This window comes from Aptenodytes forsteri, unplaced genomic scaffold (assembly GCF_000699145.1).
Source record: "Aptenodytes forsteri isolate BGI_AS27 unplaced genomic scaffold, ASM69914v1 Scaffold662, whole genome shotgun sequence".
Classification (NCBI taxonomy): Eukaryota; Metazoa; Chordata; class Aves; order Sphenisciformes; family Spheniscidae; genus Aptenodytes; species Aptenodytes forsteri.
The window spans coordinates 469,709-483,142 of NW_008795718.1; positions in this window are offsets into that span (position 1 = coordinate 469,709).

A 13,434-nucleotide genomic window follows, 5' to 3' on the forward strand; every position below is an offset into this window, starting at 1 on the left:
TGTTACCGCACCAAGAGATGTGGAGGGGAGCCCGGGGGGTGCGGGGTGAGGCTGTGCCTAGCGAGGGGTGCCGCCGGGGGAGGAGGGCGCGGGAAGGGGGGCCCCGGGGTGCCGTCCCTTCTTGTCAGCCCGGCTCATGTACTGCCGCTGTTGGACAGGCTCCAGCGGGGGGGCAGGTCGTGCTGGGAGCAACCATCCGCCTGCAAAAACTCCCGCAACACGGCCGCGTCTCCCTCTTTTCCCCTTCCACCAGCTTGCTCTCCTCTTTCCGGAAACGCAGATCTGGCTTTGCCTGCAGCTGATACAGCAGGATGTTGCTGGCTGTCCCTAAATCATATTCCTCAGTTCCCTCCCAAAGCAAAGACAGAAAGAGGGTTTTGTCTAGAGATGACACTGTGGGTGAAAGAATGGTATATCCCTGCTTCTTCTAAAAGGAAGAAGTACTTTCTCAGGGGGGCTTTTCCCAGCCCTCAGAAATTAGTAGCCCTCCAGTCTCAGGGCTACCTTTCCATTCAAATTCAAGCGTACTGGCACCGCTTGTTTTGTAGTTTTGATGGAGTTCTTGCCAAACCTAGACTGCTCAGTGGAGCTAGCACATACTCAGAAACATACATAAAAGCAACAGCACTGAAATCCCGCTCCCATCACCTGTCCGACTTGTGTGATCAGCTACAGCCAAGGATCATCCTACACCCTGCAGGATGGGTTTGCCAGAGACATGAGCTCTGGAATCACAGTGAGACACTTGAACCACTTTGCCACCATTTGCTTATTGTTCTAGGATTCAGATTCACATAATGTAAAAAACTAAATGCACCTCTGATTCCTTTTCTCATAATGATCTTGATGAATTACAGTATCTTTGGTATTTGAATAAAGAAAGGAGAACAAGAAACCAGCTGCAGCCTTGTGAGCCATCTATAAGCATCCTTCCATAGTCTACTCATTTTGGGAGTGGAGGTAATTTCCTCTTTTTGATGACAACACATTATTGAAGCTGGTTTAATGATGATCTTGGTGGATCAGTTCAGCTATTTCTAGCATGTGAAGACAAAGCCTCCCATCCCTCCTGATTCCCTGGCTGTTGCATGTAACTCCTTTCTTTTATTCTGTATCATTTCTGTTCCTGTGACATCTTTTTCTTCTCCCATCCAAGTGTATTTGTTTTAATGCACTTAGTCCAACTGACTGTACTGGTCGGCTCTGCTGCAGCAGACTCTGTCTCAGGTGTCCATTTAAAATTACAAGTTAGCTGGATTGATTACCCCACAGAAAACCATATTCTTTTTGCTACCATCAAGCATAAACATTTTGAAATAAAAAATAAAACACTGACACCCACTTCAACCAGTCCTACAACTAACCCCCACCAGTGACTAAAATTTAATGCTTACAAAGAAAGTAAACCCTACCTTCTATATCATCTACTTCTATAAAAACAGACATAAGAGATTCTTTTTGTTTCTGCACCATTTCCAAGAGCTGGGCTGTTGCATGAGCTGCTTTTCTTGTGACATTTATTGCCATGCTAAAGCCATGATAGCAGCATAAGTGATACGGGCTATAAAATCCTGCAGCTGCTTCAAAGTCCAGAACACCGGTCCTGAATCAAGCAGACTAGAAACAAGATTCTCCACACCTGCACAGTGTCTGTGGCACGGTAACTGGTTTCATCGGTTCCTCTTCTTCAACCCTGGGGATCCATCTTAGATCCACTACTTTATCTTCTTTTTTTCCTAAGCCTACCTCTTTGGCTTTTCTCCAGTTTCCTTCTCAGCCCTATCCTCCCTTTTATAGTTCCCTTCACCTGATCCTCAATCCCTTCCTCGCTCCCAAGGCGTAGATTAAACTTGCTGCCATTTTCCCAGCCTTTGCCAAGCCTGTAGCATGCATACCTCTCCTCTCCATCATTTGCTTCGCGGCAGCACCTTTTTCTTCCCCCCCTTCAAGTATCCTTGTTTGAATGCATTTAGTGTATTGATTTGTTTTGCTTGGAGAGAATCTGCCCAAGGTGTCCATCTAAAAATGACAAATGAGCTGGATTGTGGATGGCCCCAAGGAAAAATTTATTGCTTTTGCTACCATTGAGCACGAATATGTGGAGTTAAAAGACAATGACTGATATTGGGAGATTCATATATGAATACCAGTTGCTATGATCAATAGCAATCTCTAGAAACTAAAATATTATGGACATGAATAAAGTGTTTGTTACAGACACATTTCTGCAATGCATTTGTGGTATCACATTTACACAGGATACGCAGCAGATACTGGTCCCTTTCCCTATAGAGGGACAGCAGCAACATCAGGAGAGGGGATGGATGATTATTTATCTCAAGAGACCACAGAACTGCATCTGCCTCTTGTGTAATGCTCATACAGCATTTGATGCTGGAATATTAAGAGGCCTCAAAATATCCTCTGAAGAGACAGCAATAGGATGAAATGGAGAGAAATGTTAATGTAAAAATGGAGGTAAGAAGACGCTGGTGGCTGCAATAAGATGAGTCTGGTTTCTTGCATGGTACTTTGCCAGCTCACAGCAGCGAGATCCATCCCCCATTTCTGTGCATTCTTTGCAAGGTCCAGTAAACAGAGGGCTTCTCCTACTCCTCCTAAGCTTTCACTGCCTTCTTCATCATTTGTGTTGATGTCAACAGACGGGTGTGATGCCCTTTAGCTCAGTTCATCACTTCCATCAATCCTCCTGGACACTTTCTTCCCAGGACTTTTCATCAGTGTCGACAAAGACCCTTCATTCACTAGGTTTCTGCTCCCAAAGACCTCCTGTCTTCATGTTCACCTTTTTACCTCAGGATCAACTGTGAGAACTGGCAATGCAGGCAGAGCTGTCTAAAGAATTTGGGACCCTCTGGGCCAGCAGGAGTCAGGACATTTAAATTAAATAAAATTTCTAGGCCATTTTTGTGACCAACATTTTATTCCAAGTCAAAAAGCACTTTTTCTATTTGTTTCAGACAAACATTCTACATACTATGCATTCAAAGAAGAGCAACAAAGCTGGTGAAGGGTCTGGAGAACAAGTCTGATGAGGAGCGGCTGAGGGAACTGGGGTTGTTTAGCCTGGAGAAAAGGAGGCTCAGGGGAGACCTTATCGCTCTCTACAACCACCTGAAAGGAGGTTGTAGTGAGGGGGGTGTTGGTCTCTTCTCCCAAGTGACAAGCGCTAGGACAAGAGGAAATGGCCTCAAGTTGTGCCAGGGGAGGTTTAGATTGGAGATTGGGAGAAATCTCTTCACCAAAAGGGTTGTCAAGCATTGGTACAGGCTGCCCAGGGAAATGGTTGAGTCACCATCCCTGGAGTAGATGTGGTGCTTAGGGACATGGTTTAGGACATGGTGGTGTTGGGTCGACGGTTGGACTCGATGATCTACGGTTGGACTCGATGATCTTAAAGGTCTTTTCCAACCTAAATGATTCTATGATTCTATGATTATAACAGCATACCTTGTTAATTGCCAAATTTAGGAAGATAGCTCCCTAGGTTTTCAAGCAAGGAAGTCACAAACCACATCTGAAATCTACATTTTGAAGAATGTCAGATGTGATTCTCCTCAGAGATCAAGAATGCAGTTTTTTGTTTCTTTTACACAATTGCAAAACTGATTTTTAATAATCTTTAAAAGCATCTGCTGCCCTATAGTTTTCTATCATCACTGACAAAAAAAAAATATAAAGCAAATTCACAGCTATGGCATGAGAAATTCAGGCTGTCCCTCTTTTTGTTTTGAATAATGGCTGGATATAGACATTGCCACTGATGGCTTCTTCGAAATACATTAGACAGCTACTTGTTGGTTTATGTTTTTATTCCTTTACTGCAGCATTAAAGCTAATGATGTGTCTTAGATTCAGTTTCTGAATTTTCTGTCTCATACATATGACTCTGTGGTAATAACAGTTTTCTGGTCCACATCTTCTTGTGAGGTCTTGAAACAACTAAGAATTTAATTCTGAAGCTGAACCAAAATACTTTCTAATCTATTTATTTCCCCTCCTGAGGTACCTTGCCTCTCTTGTCCAAAGAATCAAGAGCTGCTTTAATCAACTAAAAACCCTCAGGGACAGCCTTGATCACATGGTTATGAGCCAGGACAAGTTGTAGGCTTGGGCAAAATAAGCACGTAAGTAGGGCAGCAGATTGCTGGGGCAGCAGAAAAACACAGCCTTTTGTCTATTTTGCTATGCCTGAGTTTTAGAAAGCCAAACGAGCTGCTGTGGCAGGAGAGGGTGTGGGACAGCCATGCTATGCTGCTGGAAGGAGAGGAGCTCTCTGGGAGTACCTGTGACTGCTCCCATCCTTCTTGCTCCCTGCCCTGAAGCTGCAAACCAAGTTCACAGAGCTTTACAGCAAACTCAATAATTTTTTTTAGCCGCGCCTGCAAACATATGTTATGTCCTGACATATATATATTTCATTGCCATAAAACTGACCACAGCAATCTGATAAAGAAATACCATACTCTTACAAGAAATTCACTGTTGTACTCAAAGAAATACACCATCTCCAGTGAATGAGGATAAATTCCAGAAACTACTCCTTGGGACTTAATCCTTTAAAAATTGCTATGTGAAAAACTGCAGAACATGGAATATTTCTGTGAGGTTGACAACTCTAAATGAATAATGTTTCACTTTTCATGGTTCAGAAGTAATTGCTGACAAATTGCTAGTTCAGGAGAAGAGATTCATCCCCTATGTTTTCAAAGTATGAAGAATTCCTTGTAGCAACATTTCTATCCCCTTTTTGTGCTCTTCCAGGAATGGATCAAATTGGCTGAGTAACTCTAAATTCCTAGATAAAATCCTTTCCATTGCAATTCCATGCAGGTCAGGTTATCTCCTTGAGTACAAGATCTGTGGATGAAAAAAGTTCTATTACAACTCTTTCCAAGTCCACCTGCCAGTAGTAGTATTCACTGTTGCTTTGCTTCACTAACTCTGAGTCAATGTAACAAGTTCTTTTTGTCACTTTCTATGCACTAACATTAAACTGCAATTGTTTGGGATCATTCATAGGCTTAGAAATGCAATTATAGCCATTAAAGTCAGTTGTACAGAACAAGAAGCCCGTGGGAGAAAACAACCAGCACACGAAGGAGTAGAATGGTCCCTGCAATAGTGATCATAACAACCATTTCTAATTTGCAGACTCACCCTTATGTAGTTCCTGCTTGAAAACAGTCCGCACTAAATAGCTTCTTTGTTCACCAACTGGATAAATATAGAAAGACTTACTAAAATCCCAGGTTTGATTCTAACAGATTGAAAAGCTTTTCCTTATCCAGTACGGGGGAAGAGAACTTCTCGCTAACTGGAGTGTAAAGCTGGGTCTGGTGGAGGGCGTGAGGTGCACGTTGATTGGGACGTTCCTACAATCTTCACTGTGTTTCATTATCTTCATTCACCTTTGCAGTCATAAGTACAGTACCATCTGTCCAGTTCATGACAGTAATGGTAAATACTACACCTGATGTGAAATATGCATCCAGTTTTGGTATATCTGTGATTTTTCCTTTTGTTCATTCCTTTTGTCTCCATTTTGGTGCCCTGAATATTTATGATCTGCATAAGGGCACATTACACACACCGTTTTAGCGTTGGCTGATGGGTTTATGAACCCTCTCAAGACAGCACCTCTGGCTTATGTCAAGCAGGTTTGTGTCTTGAGTCAGCCCTGGGCTAAGTATGAGTGCCAGAGACAATATAAAATCTAAGTGACAGAGATCCTGCCTGCAACTTGAGTCTGTTACGTCGGTCCTAAGCAATAGGCCCTGTCAAACATAGGATTCCTTGTACATGTACAGTAAAGCCAGACACATTAAAGGCAGCTGACGTATGGACCAGCCATACCCGAGAGTGCTGTCTCTCTCAAACACTGCAGTTACTTGCTTGGCCATATCAGCAGTATAAGCACAAAATAAGAAGGGTGATAATTTCATATGAACACTTTGAAAGCTGGTGTCAGTCTGCCTAGGTATTCATTTCTTCCTCTGTCTCCCCAAGTCAGGTATCCTAACGGTATCCTGTCCCACCATTCCTCCTCCAAAGCCAAATCCACCTTTTGGCCCCTCAGCATGACAGTCATCCTGCACCTTCTTACCTGTCTTGCTCTGCTCCTCGCTCAGTCTTCTTCAGCTCTTCCTACTGGTTGTGCTGTTCTGGTGAAAAGTTTTTCCACCTTGAATGACTCACACATGTAAGACCTCTCTCCAAAATGCTTCCGTCTACCAGTGATGGTAGTTCCTTTAAATAAATTCAGGACAAAAAAATCCTCGCCTTAAAAAAGCATACGTGTGCATTGAATACTCTGTGACAACAGACAGGGCACTGTCCTCTGATCTCCCCCCAGTCACGGTCTGTCCTGTGAGCTGCCTGAGGAAGGGATTATCTCTGAAGTGGAAGAGGCATGGTGCCAAGAACAGTGAAGCCCTCATTTGGCCAGGGTACAGGACAAAACTGTGACAAAAGACATTAATCATTGTAAACCTGAAACGGGGCTCCATGAAGCCATACATGCTCATAGTCCAGCTGACTTTGATTAAAATCCATGAGCACAAAACCTGGCCTCCCTGGGGTCGCTTCACATCAGTGCAAACGATTATCACCCACAGGAAAACAAATCACTTCTCTATGGTTTCCAAGCTATTTTATTTGCCAAGAACAAATCAGCTTCATCTTGTTCTATATATATAGCTTTTTACATAAACCTGTATATGCGAAGTTTTTACATGTGAGAGGCTGCCAGACAGGCATTTTCATTTTGACTTCTATCTGCTGAGCAAGGTTAACTGTATTTCGGGAGCATGCCTATCCATACTTTAATACTGTATTTTTCACTTTGCTGAAAATTTCTCTTTCTTCACCTCAATAATTCAACCCTGCTTTCCCAAGACTAATACAAAAGAACTAACAGACGTACTGGATCAGACAGAAGGTGGATGTGTCTTCTCTCTAAACATCGGTAGGAGCAGATGTCTATGATAAGGCTGTCGGGACTGGGCTACCACACACGGGTAATTCCTCTGAAATACTCTCTCAGTTGCTGCCATCTCAGGCCTTAGAGGCTTCTTGAGCCAGATGTCGTATCTGCTCTAATAGTCCCTGATGGACCTCTCTGCCCCTGAATATATTTGATGGCTTTCTGAGCACATGCACATGCAGCAGGCAAATCTACACGGTGCCCGTCTGTTTCTTAGAAGTTCAACAGCAGCTCGAATGCCAGACGCGGTCTGGTTTAATCGGCTTAGCTCTCTCAGTAAGTTCCAGACTTGCACAGAGAAACCTTGTCCAAAAATGTCTTTTTTTAATACTCTGAGACATGCTTAATTCTTTTATAAACTGAGGTATATTTATTTATATAACTTTTGGGGATTTTTTAGGGTATATTTATGCTTGCCTACTGCTTATGATTAGGTTATTAGCATAATGATGAAAAATGAAAACATTAAATGCTCTAATGTTACTGCTTCAAGTTCCTAAGTCTGCATGTGTAAGCCCAAATAGGTCTACAATAGCCTGGGCAGTAATAATGGTAATAATAACAATTATTAAATTTGCAGGCACCCAGCCTTTCATCCTGTTTTGCACCAGGAGGTGCAGGTCCATTATGATAACAGTAAAAAAGGCACACAGACTCTGATAAGGCATCATTTTAAATGCTATTTATTATAGCTAACTCTATAAGGAGAGAATGGTATAGATAATCTTATGTCCCATTAGCTGGTGGGAACCGCAGGTGGTGTAGCATCAAATGGGCCTCCGACCCACGTGCACATGTTGGGCAGACACCTTCTGTAGAGGAGATATTTCCCCATTTTCGGTCATTGGAGCTACTGTAGGATTTTCTTACAAGAAACAACTCTATTCATCATTTCCACTGCCAAACAGAAAGGATGTTCACCTGAGACCTTGCTGCTGCACACCTAGATAACAGCACGGACACGCAGGAGGCCTAATCACCCGTGCCAAGAGGGAGCTGCCTGCAGGCTCCTCCACTACAATAAACTGCAAAATTTAACCTGCGGCCAAGGGATTTGTGCAACACAACACGGGCCTGAAAGCCAGGCTGTGCGTGCAGCAAAGCGCAGCACCAAACAGGCTGGGGGGTCTGGGGACACCCAGCATGGTGACAGCGGAGCATGCAGAGACAAGGAATCACGTTTGTATTGTGATTCCACTGTATATTACTATTGTGACACCATGCTTGTGTTGTGCCTTCAGCACATTGCTACTATCACTCTTCTAAATCAAAATCACGTGTAAAGCAAAACATATCGAAGAAGTCAATTTGATGTTAAACAATAAACCCTCCTCCTGGAATATCTGAAGGAGCCTGGTCAAAGAATATTGGACTCTGACAGCATCACAGACAAAATCTCAGTGTGTATATATGGTCCTTGCCGTGGGTGAAATGTCTTTTCACGGGGTGCATACAGCAGTCAAAAGAAGAGCTTGATGGGAGCGTGATGGGGTACAGAGGCTTTTTGCTGGCTCCCTGTACAAGCTGAATTTCATCACTACTAAACTGTCTCGTGATCAGCTTATTTACACGTATCACTTTTACAGCCAGACCTTGGCAGAGCTTTCTGACCCAGACGTGAATTTGAAACTTCACATCTTTTTAGGAGTCTGACTGTCAACGCTTGCCTTGGACCTGATCTGTGACCCACAGGCCACCTCCTGCAGGTCCCTCTGGCCACTCCATGTTTCTAGCAGACCTTTAATATGCACTAGGTATAACTTTGCAGGGCTTTTGGACAATCAAACACATGAGAAAACTATGTGAATTAGGGGCTTTCAGGGTGAGACTTTAACAACCAACAAGAGTTAAAGACAGCCTATACACTCCAAGAAACGTAAGATTCACTTTTGCATTAATTTATATACATTTGCATGACTGCACAGACTTTTAGAACAACCTGACCTTATGAGGAAATTGCATCCATTCCTACATACAGTCATAAGAAAAATCCAGCAGGAGAAGTAACTGTTAGCACCACCTCATCCTAATTACAAACCAAGAAAAGAGAGAGAGAAAGTTCAAACATTCGAGCAAAAGCGCAATGATTCCATTCTGGTCTCTTTCGAAAAAGGGACTTGCTGCTGCCAGCTGGGAAGGGTCAAAAATTAACAAACATTACACCTACTGCTGTCTTGTCTGCCCACAGGGGTTGTCCACATTCCTGCCACTAATCACCAAAGGTGACAGACTGGAAATTAAGGGACCACTCAAATGAAAAGTGCTCTCCTGAATCGCCAGGCTCCTCAGTGAGATACACTGAGACAGGCACAGAGGCAGCTTTCAGTAATGAGGCCAGTGGCAGCTCTCTATAGCTGACACAATATGTATGTTTATTGAAGAAACAAGTGGGAATAGAAGAAGTACAGCATGCCCAGGGCAAAGAAAAGCGTGTTTGTGCTCAGCACATCACAGAGGTCACCGAAGGATTGTTCTGTGTGAACATATGACCTCTGGACTGCTGCCAAGGGCATGGAAACATGGTTTTATGAGAAGCAGCTTTCATTAAGCACCTCATATTTCTAAGATAAAAATGACAGAAAATACACAGCACATTTGTTGCACTCAGTTATTTTGTCCCTTGTCCCTCCTCTTCCAAGTAATACCCATCTCATCCCTTTTACCTGGAGACATCCCAATACACTTTCCAAGTCAGAAGGGCAGTTTTCCCTAATTCAGAGCTGGGTACATTTGCCCCACAGTGAAACAGAAAATCCAGGCATGAAAGAAAATAATATTTTTTTAAAGCTTCTGCTTTAAAGCTTTCTGCTTCTGCTTGGAGTTATTTACAGTTATTCCTGTTTTCCAGAGCAAATGCAGCTGACTTCTAGGAACTGACAGCCCACTAACAAACTGGTCTATTGAGACCATGAGAGATATTTATTCTTTCGAGGTCAAATTCTCTGTTGGCTCAACTCCACCAACTTTAATTGAATTCCAGGGTCATAAATTTTACAAAGCTAAAGTTCACAGACAAAATTAAAATTCACTCATTCTTTACAGAATTTTTTCATACATTGAAGCTAACAATGTGAACTGATTAGTTCATGCAACTAATTCATATAACCGTTTTTCTTTAGTGATAGTTAAGGTTGCTTCAAGATAACATTCTCTCCTTCTAAGGCTGGAAATGAGCCACAAAGGAAGAGTCTCATGTATTCTTCACTTCACTCATAACATAAATAACACACTAGGACTCTCCATAATTTGAAAATTTAGTTATTGATTAGGAATCCGCTTTCTGCAGACTTAAAAATGTCTCCACCTAAAAGTGTTTTTAAAAATCAGTCTGCTGCTAGAGGATGAAAATTTGGCAATGGAATGGGTATTTTTGATCAAAATTTTCATTCCAGAACAAAAATATCAGTTTCAGCTTATTTCAGCACTGAATGACATTAGATCAGTCCACAGACACAATGGTGAAAATGTGAAAATGGGCGCAGTTCAATAGGAGAGACCGAAAATACTCCCCCAGCCCTCCCCTCACAGTAATTTATTGCCTGTTTGTCCCATCATTATTGTGGGAAATGGAAAGTGTGTATGTGAATCCCCACTGGAGGAGGCATGAACTGGATCTGGGTCTCTCATGTCATGGAAGAGAGCTTTTAACAGACCTTATTATTGGCAAAAAGGAGAAAACACTTGCCATCTGCTTAGCTTCAAAGGGTGATTTTCCTCTGCCAGTTCCCAAAAAGGACCTTGACACCCACTTGCAGGAAAGGACAAGCCACTCATCCTGAGTGGAACAAGGTGCTTCTCCATGACACCAAGTAAAGCTCTTCCCTCCCAAAGACCAACAGGAATTAAGACTTACTCCTCGTTATTTTCTCCTCCGTTATCTGTGGCTGACATTTCTGAGGAGGATGTCATGAATCCTGTTTGGAGGCACTTCTCTCCATGCACAATCCAGAGAGCCATGGGGGCTAACTGATGGCTGCACACTTCACCGGGAGACAAACGCATGGCAGATATCTATATTCTCTGCTGGGTCTGGACTTCTACCCTTAACCACCGACTGAGCAAGGACAGTAAAGGTTGGCACCACAGTTCTCTCTGGTTACAGGTGGTAAGGAAATAGCTATGGCAAAACCTCATTTCCTTCCCAGGGCTTGTGGTCTAGGCTCTTGGGCTAGACTGGTTTTGCCAGCTAGTCCCACCCTGAAAAGCAAGATAACATGGTCTGAGCAAAGAGGAAAAAACACCAATTTTTAAATAAGTGGACAAGATTTTTTCTCCTAACAAATACCTGCCTTGCAAGCATTTATTCCCAGAGGCTTTTTGTGAATGCATTAGTTTTACATCTAGATCTTCAGTAGAAGACTACATGCAGCCAGGACAGAGCTGTGCCTCTGTGAACACCTGGGAGACCAGTTATTTCATAGTCTTTGAAAGCAGAAGAGTTTTAAAACAGTAGCCCCAGCTCTTCCTGTGGTTAAAATACAGCCAAGCTATCCACAACACTGCCTAAATTATGACTTGCAAGACTGGGGATTGAAATGGGGGGAGAAAAAAGGTTAATGCATTCAAGGCAAGAGGTGGGAAGAGCAAACACAGGTAGGATGGTGAGCCAAGCTAAGAAACACAAAGATTTTGCTTCTTTCCAAGTAGTTTCCTTGCTGGTTTTAGAATATTATTTAGACTAAGGTGCTGGGGTCAATTAAAAAACAAAAATTCCTTGATATGCTCCTAACATGAAAGATCTGCCACATGTCTTGCACTGAACCACTGGTGGACTCTAAGTCCCCTGGCGAAACATGCTCTCAGATGCACTGAGAAACACAGGGAAACCATCATTGACTTCTGAGCAGAATTTTAAGGGAGGGTATGACCGGTCCTGCTTTTTGTGCATCTCTCTATATTTCCCACTTACTTGCAGAACATGGGAAAAGAGAAGCACCCATGCTTTTCCCCCCACTCTAGTTCTCACTCCATGTGCTTTTTAGATCCCAGTCACCGTATCTCTGCCTCCACATCCATCTATCTGGTGCTCGGCAGGGGGGTCCTCCAGTGTGTCTGTTCACTTATGGGGATTTAACTTGCATTCTCACTGCAGTCAGGAAAACAAACTGAGGGAGCACTGCCCATGACATATGCCAGCAGGTACTAAGAAGACTGGAAATAATATATGCAAGAGCTCGAAAAAGGAAGCAGATCCTACTTTGCAGTGGTCAACTAGCACAACAGAGGAACTGATCCTATTTAAAGATCCTTTTTTTTAACCTGCTGGAAAACCAGGGCAAAGGAAGCTACAGAGGGCAAAGAGGAAAAGTTAGAAAACACAACTAGAAGACAGAATGAAGAAAAAAAAGAAATAACTCTCCGTGCAATGAGAGGGCTTAACAGAGAATTGCAGCCATTAGCTATCATGGAGCTCCTAGCAATGCCTCCTGGAAATAAATTCTGCATCAGACTTGTAGGCAAAATTCTCAACTGATATTAAGCAACAGAGCTCTCAGCTACTTCAGACCAGCACAGGATGTGCCCCCACATGGATCATAGATGGATTTTGAGAAATCCTGCGCCCTTCCGGGAAAGATGCAATTTTCCCTTGCATCAGTCGTGTGTTCCACCTTGTGTGCTCCTTGGACCTCAGGAGAGCTCCCCGCTGCCCGCTGAACTGTCAGAGCACAGCAGCAACATTCAGGTCTAGCAAAGAACAGTGGATCAGTGGATCAGCCCTCTTTGCCTATGTTTATTTTTGCAATGTCTCAACGGTATTTCTACGCTTGTATCAGCGCTGCAACCTTCTCTTAGCATGAGACTGTATTCAGATAAAAAAAGCATCCCAGAACATTTTCCCACAAGCTCTGCTAACCACATGCCAGTGGCACTTCAAAATATAAAACAAACCTACCCCTTCCAGGAAGAAAAAGGAGATTTAAATCAGAACAGGGGCTGTGATGGGAGACAACGTTGCATTAGCACAGAGACAACTACTTAAGGTTTGGCAGCTTCTGATCAATACCAAGCTTAATCCACCTCTCAAGAAAGATATTTTCCAATTGATTTCTATGGGGTTTGGCTAAGGCCCACACTGCACATGCTGTGGATTATTCCTCTCATCCTAGGCTCTCAAAAGTACTAAACAAACAGGAATGAAGTTAAAAGGGGGAAGAAAGGTCCCAGTTTTGCCCTCTCTTTGTGTGGACAGGTTCAATGGGACTTTCACGGGGTAGATAACTGCCTAATGTCTTTTAATTGAATCTGCAATTTCTCTGATCACACATCCCTACTGTTAAAATACTGAAAAGACCAAAATCTTCTGGGGGGAAAAAAAAAAAATCCAAGTTTTCTGTATTGCTACTGCTCACTGAAATTTCCTTCTGACACCAGTTCGATGGTAACAGAATTGAGCAATATGCTCCACAGGAAAAGATAACAAAGAATCA